A 7016-nucleotide genomic window follows, 5' to 3' on the forward strand; every position below is an offset into this window, starting at 1 on the left:
TAACACGTTCTTCTTCATCTGGGTTCCTCACGGTGGTACAATGAGCCCAATAGACTCATTGTCTGAGTCGTTTGGCCTGCTTGTTAAAAGTTCCAAACACAGGTCGCGGCTTCGTGCCTCAGTAACGGTAGCGTAGTGTAGTTTTCAGTTATTTTTTTATGCCTACACGTTTTATCTCTACCTAAATTGAGGCCAGTTTTCTATTTTTTTCAAATTTCTTTCGGGCATAATACCGTATCGGCAGATTTCTCTTGTTGCCGAAAAGTATAACTCGTCAATCTACTTCAATTTAATATTTATACGAATTATACGAATCTAAATGCACTAATTAGGCAATGGAAATATACGCATAAGAAATTTCGATTATACAAATTAATTATCTATGTATTACTCGAAAATAATAATATAATTTACTTAAATTATTGCAGATTCAATATTATCGAGTGCTACTAAAAGTAAAGTATTATTTAAAATGCGAATAGAAATTAAATAATGGTACCTGAAAGGTTGATTGTCGAAGGAGAAGTGGAAGATTTGACTGATAAATATTTGTTTTAAGTTTTTCCTGTAATTTATCTACTTTCTGAGAAAGGAAAAATAAACAGGTTTTCTATTCAACTGGTTTATTTTATAATTGATATTTTACTTAGTAATTATAATTGTGTATGTGTCTCTTTAATCCGATCAATTCAATTCCGTAGACTATCAATACAGCTTTCAGGTTAGATACTTCTTTTATTGTTTTGACATACGCATTTCGGACTTATATGTATTTTAAGTCCCTCTTCAGTTCAAAACTCAGGTTCTGTCTTCCAAAACCACGGTGTATAACGGGTAACGTTGGAAAGAGTTTAAAATACAGTCATTTAAAAACACTTCAAATACATTTTCACATTAATACGGTAAACTTTTAACGTGTGTTCATAACCTTGTATAATTACAACTTTTAAAGAATGTGTATGTTGTACAATATAATGTCGCAGCAATTATGATCTTTTTGCAGATTAATAATACGTAGTATATTAATATTAACACATTTTTAAGAGAATACATATACACTTTTATATTGTAAAAGTGTATATGTATTCTCTTGAAAATGTGTTAATATTAATATGTCGTACTAATGTGGCAATATCGATAAAAACAGCGATTTGTTATTGATATTATTTTACTATAAAACAAAAAAGAATAGAAATATTTTACTTTATACATTAATCAACTGGCAACCATGTCGGGAGATGTAAGTTTTGGTTTCGGTTTTGACAATATGAATTTGGAATTTTAACGTAGAGACAAATACGTAATATTAAGTAAGAGATTTACTTAAAAACAGTCATTTGACTTATACATTTCGTGTAAGGTTGCAAATGTTAATGACACTGCTAGGAGCGTAACACAGATGTATGGCATGTTTATCGGAGCAAAAACCTTATAGAACCATATGCGTGAGCCTCTGCGAGATATAGCCAATTTTTTGAAATCAGCTTATTTATGTAGCATATAGAGGTATTATGGCTCCTTTGAACAGGTGTGGTTGCTCTTTGTAGAGGTTAGATTCCGAGGATCGAATGTAAAACTCGGAGAATTAAAAAATTAATTTAATTATATGAATGAATTTTATGAATTTTTTAAATAAAACGTTGAATTTGTTTGTATCTGAGGCGAGTGTCCTTGTATTAACGATAGCATGTCGAGTTTTTCAATCTCTGTATTATAAATCAATCATAATATTTACAAACTTGATAATTAAAGATTCCGACATTCGATATATATCTAGATTTTTTATCATTCGATAAATTTGCAATAGCCTTGAATTTTTAATTGCTGTTTCCTTTTAATAACAAATACAGTAGAGCGTCGATTAACCGAATCAATTGGCGACTGGGGTTGTTCGGAAGATCGATGTTTCGGATAACCGATCAAGTACGAAAAAATATATTAATTTATCCCATCTTGACATTTTTATCCGTTGCGTGTCGCTTTGCGTTGAATTTTCGTCGATGTTAAGCGTAACGAAGACTATTGTATCGTTAAAAATTATTTTTTTATTTTGTACAAACAAAATAAATATATTGAAAAATATAAAAACAATAAAAAATTATACTACAGAAGTTAATTTAGTATCAAAAACGTAAAATATTTGAGTAGCCCAAGACATAGCCAAAGATTGCAGCGCCACAGCACTGGCGAAAATTTAAATTTGCCGACTGGAATTCTTTCGAATGATTGACATTTCGGATGATTGACTTTCGGATAATCGACGCTCTACTGTACATTATTAAGTACTTCACATTTTCGTATTAATTTACAAATAAACGAATTTTACAATTAAACTCAGACATAGCAGTGAGAAATAATTATCAAATTTTCGTAACCATCTTACGCTTGCTGAGAAATCGTGAGAATCGTTAACAACCTACATTTTATAGGTAATTTCCTGGTATAATAGTTTGAATAAAGCTTATTTTACGCCATTCACTTTTTCTCCTGTACGATAAGTCCGTAATAGCAATATTATGCTCGCAGAAAAGACATTAATACAACCTGGAAAAAGCTTACAAATTAACTAAAAATCAAAATTTTTAATATTTGTTTTCATTAAATATTCAACACGGCACGTACCTATTCACTACAGTGTTACACTGTACTGGATAGGTACGTGTCGTGTTGAATATTTAAGAAAAATAAATAGAAGATACTCATGTTTTTAATTATAATGATCCATAAACGGAAAGAAAATACAATAAGGTTGTTGAGAAATTAAATTATTGAACTACACAAGAACGGTTAAATTGAAAGAAAAATTAATAATAAATAAAACTAATTCCACAATCCTTCAAAATGATTATAAAATCATTAACAGAGATCGAAATTTTAATAGCCTAATCAATATGAATTATAATTAAATTAATTAAAAACTATAGAATGTGAAGAATAGATTATTAATTTAACACAATTCGTTTTACATAATAATTATCTATATCTATATCTATATAAAAATGGACATGTTTGTCTATATATTTCACTCTGCAGCCAAAACTACACATTGCTCATGAATGGTGTTTTTGTGTGGTAGTAGACCCAAGTCTCCCATCCTGCACTATAGTGGTTGCGTCTGGATAGCTATAAGGGTGTGGGAGCTATGGGGTTGAAAGTGGTTGACTTCGAAAATGTGTGACGTTTCAATCAGAATGTTTCAGTTTTTTCTAGAATTATACATCGAATTACAATAATAAACGCAGAATCCAAACGGTTAGGAGTTGAAAGTTGAATTTTGGTACACAGTTTGGGTACGTCACGAGAACGCACACTAAAAAAAAGATTACAAAATCCTTTTTAAAAAGACTTTTTTCTGTTAACATAATTAAACTTGTATGCATTATTTCCTAAATATAGTAACATCATAAAGAGTTGATGAGGGACTAAATAACCCAAATGAATTCTCTTGGAAATAAAATGTTATTTTCTAAAGTTGGTCTTTTACTGGATGATGGTGTAATAAGCCTAGCAAGAAAGAAAAGCCTATAAAGCGCTTATAAATTTAATCCAACAGTAGGCAAGAAGCATATTATTGAACTAGCAGGTAGGCCCGGCGTTGCATGGGCAAAAGTAATTATAGGGAAGATTAACATTATTACGTTATAGTCAACCTTACCCGTTTTCACAGAATGCAAGAATTGGGTCCCCCTGTTTCCGGACTAATTAGAGAATTTTTAGATGGGTCTAAAAATATGTTCGATTTCCGCAAAAATGAAAAATCTGCATCTGCGTCTTGCACGTCTTAACAATTCCATTGTTACGTAACACTTCCATTGTACTTAACACTTCCATTGTTAATGGAAGTGTTAAGCCTTAATCCTGTCTCTTTCCCCCGGGGGGGAATTTCGAAAAATTCCTTCTTAATGTGCGTTTCGTGACGTACCCTAACTGTGTACCAAATTTCAACTTTCAACTCCTAACCGTTTGGGCTCTGCACTTATTATTATCATAATCATTATCTACCCGTCTCTATTATATATTAGATTCAGTGTAGTTTAGATGTCCAAGACTGTTGTGCCGTATTACATTTTTGGATTATGTTTTGAATGATTCTTCTAGTCTTTCGTGGAATAATTTTCATTATTTCTATGAATCGCTTTTCGTATCCACATTTCTGCTGTTGCGCCACTACTTAAACACTGTTTCCCTTTCCTTAGTGTTTGAGATAAAGGTTTGCAAGATTTAAATGTAGTTACTGTTGTGTTTTTCTGTTTTTTTCCGTTTGTTCCACCAATGACACTTTCAGAGGATTTGTGCCGTTGTTTGCTGCAGGTATAACACCTGACAGAAAATTGCTTATTTTTCTTAAGGTTAGATTGATCTTTGTCTTTATTTTCATTTCAGAGTGTCACGAAGGCTGTCTGTTTAATTGTTATATAAACTTCCCTCTTATATCTTTTCTTCTTCTCTTCTAGAAGTTTCATTTATAATACGTTGAGTTTTGGAAGTTGATCTGTAACTATTAGCTTCTTGTCTAGTTTAAAATGCATCGGTGAACTATATAACGACGGTGTAATAAGTCTAGAAATCTTATACAGTATAGAAACTATACAAAATGGCGGATAGTCTACTAATCGTAAAATACAAAAAAGTTAAGTAATCCGCTCCACGTAACAGCATAAAAATTATTTCTATTTGCATTTGATACATCTTGGACTAAAGTATGTTAAAGAAATTATTATACATGAATAAAAAAGAACACAATAAACTTTACATTTTAACTCGTACCACTTAATGGTTATCGTTGAACTCTGCCACTTCACCTCTACTTGTGTCACATATTGTGGAATATCTTCAACACTTTATACTTTTTCGTTTGGTATTGAAGAATAAAGTAAAAATTACGTTTTAATATTTGCGATGAATTTATATTATGTAATTTAATAAAATAACACAAATCACTAATACTTTCATTCTGTTTTATTCGTTCTTCTTGAAAATAATATTTAATCATTTAATTAAATAATTCATTTCTTAATTTCAAAAGATTTCAGAAAAGTTTTGCTAGATTGCATGGTCAGCAAAAACCGAAAAGAGTATTTGTCATTTTTCTTAAATGAATCAAATATCCATCGCCATATGCCATCTCGAACATACGGATTAATCATAGTGATCGGAGAGTATCGAAAAACGCCTTATAAAAAATTCACGTTATACGAGGTGTTTAACAGACAATACTACTATACTTAACTAAAATTTAAGTTTACGCAATCGATTTTATATATTTCATAGAAATGTTTTAAATTAAAAATCTGTTGAAGAAATTAGCTTTTAAATAACAGAATTTATTACATATGTTCATACAACAATTTATAGTTAGGGTATAAGCAGAAAAACGCGATGAAATTTTCATGACAAATGAAACTTATTTCTAGTCATAGGGATTGAAATTTATCGCAAAGCGAGAAAAAATATTGGATGAAAATGATGATATTTCAATTTTCATCTTTTAATGTCTTCGGTTTTAACTTTTTCTTGACGAAAACTTTTAGTTTTTTGGCTGGATTTACTTGACTAGCCGATTGCTCTCCTCGCTCGACTTGTGTTTGGACTGGGGAAGTTTGTTTCCTGATGGTTTTCATTGGTATCTGCTTTTGCTTTTGTTTCAATCGAATAGGCAATTGAATTTCTTTCTTGACTTCTGTAAGTAATTGAGCTTCTTGTTCTTCTTGCGTTGGTAATTGTTCATCTTTTTCAAATTTTATGCTTAACGAATGCACTCGTTTTAATTGGCGATTGTTTCTCTTCTTTATCTTTTTGTTGTGATTTCATCACCTTTTTCTTTCGTATTGTCGTTAGAATGCCTTCGTTGTAATTTGATTTAGATCTTCCGGGAAGATACGTTAAACCTACAATAATTAAAATAACGAAAGGCAACGGTGACATATAGTACCAGACACTGTAACTTTTCTTTGATAAGCAGTTCCAGTCACTGTGGAAATTATCACGTATTAATAAAATAATGATTGTTCTTTGCCATTTATTTGTCGTTTTTTGGCTCGTAGAATCCTCGAAGTCGAAAATAGAAAGAGTATAATTTTACTTGTTTTTAACTAAAAATTTTTATTTTTAGTGTGTTAAAATTTATATTTCTTCAAACAAAAAAATTTTGAATCGAATTAAAAATCAAGAGCGGATAACTGATATTGGTAGGCATTATAATTTAAATGAGCCGAATATTCGGTCGATCAAGCAATCGGAAAAAAATTAGGAATTCGGTCGCATCCGGATCATCTATTCTTGCGAAAAATGTTGCTCGTTCGAGAGCACATATAGGCCCTAATGGAAAAAATGGAACAAGCGCTAATATAATGGGTAGAAGATATGAACAAGAAACGGTTGCCTTTAATAAGTAAAAGTGCATTTTTTAGTTTTTCGCCCGAGTTGCCACTAGCATATTTTGTACAGTATTTACAATATTTTGACTAAATAAATAATAACATACTTCTTTAAATTTGTTACTTATTATTTTTTTAAAGGTTTTCTTTATTTAAAAATATAAAAAAATGTAACGTTATTCTTTGAAATATAAAGCCACATAATTAATTATATTGTCTGTCGATCTTGTACATTAGATAACTAAAAGAAAGCTAAAGCTCCACATAAGCAGAATTAATGTAAAAAGTAAAAATTGTGACATTATTATATATCAAGAAGCTGTCTCAAGGGTAAAATGCTGCAGGGCCGTGCCGTGACATTTTATGATAGGGAAGCTGTGTTCCTGTAAGAAGCCGACATCCAGGGCAATCAGTCAATCGCGCGTCAGTAATGGTCTAGGATCCATTCGTATCGTTTATTCGATAAGCCAGTAAAAACCGTAGACTTCTCTAAATGCATTTTTAATATCACAATTACATTCCGAATCGTTAGCCATAATATAAGGGATTACAATTAAAAATAAAATAATAAAAACTTCTCGGTGAAATAAAATGTGTGGTGGACGTACCGGTACATACCTGGTACAAAATATTCTTCAA

At 30.9% G+C, this 7016-nt stretch overlaps 1 protein-coding gene across 1 annotated transcript in view; it reads right to left on the bottom strand.

Moving 5' to 3' along the window:
- The window catches only part of LOC111624107 (putative fatty acid elongation protein 3), a 4379-nt gene extending 3803 nt beyond the window's left edge, over window positions 1-576 (bottom strand). The window contains exon 1 of the mRNA XM_023366885.1: window positions 500-576. The gene's annotated coding sequence lies outside the window, so the exon portion shown is untranslated. The remainder of the gene's footprint in view (window positions 1-499) is intronic.
- Window positions 577-7016: the final 6440 nt, after the last annotated feature.

The sequence above is a fragment of the Centruroides sculpturatus genome, unplaced genomic scaffold, assembly GCF_000671375.1.
Source record: "Centruroides sculpturatus isolate CEXI.00-Female unplaced genomic scaffold, Cexi_2.0 scaffold298, whole genome shotgun sequence".
Taxonomy (NCBI): Eukaryota; Metazoa; Arthropoda; class Arachnida; order Scorpiones; family Buthidae; genus Centruroides; species Centruroides sculpturatus.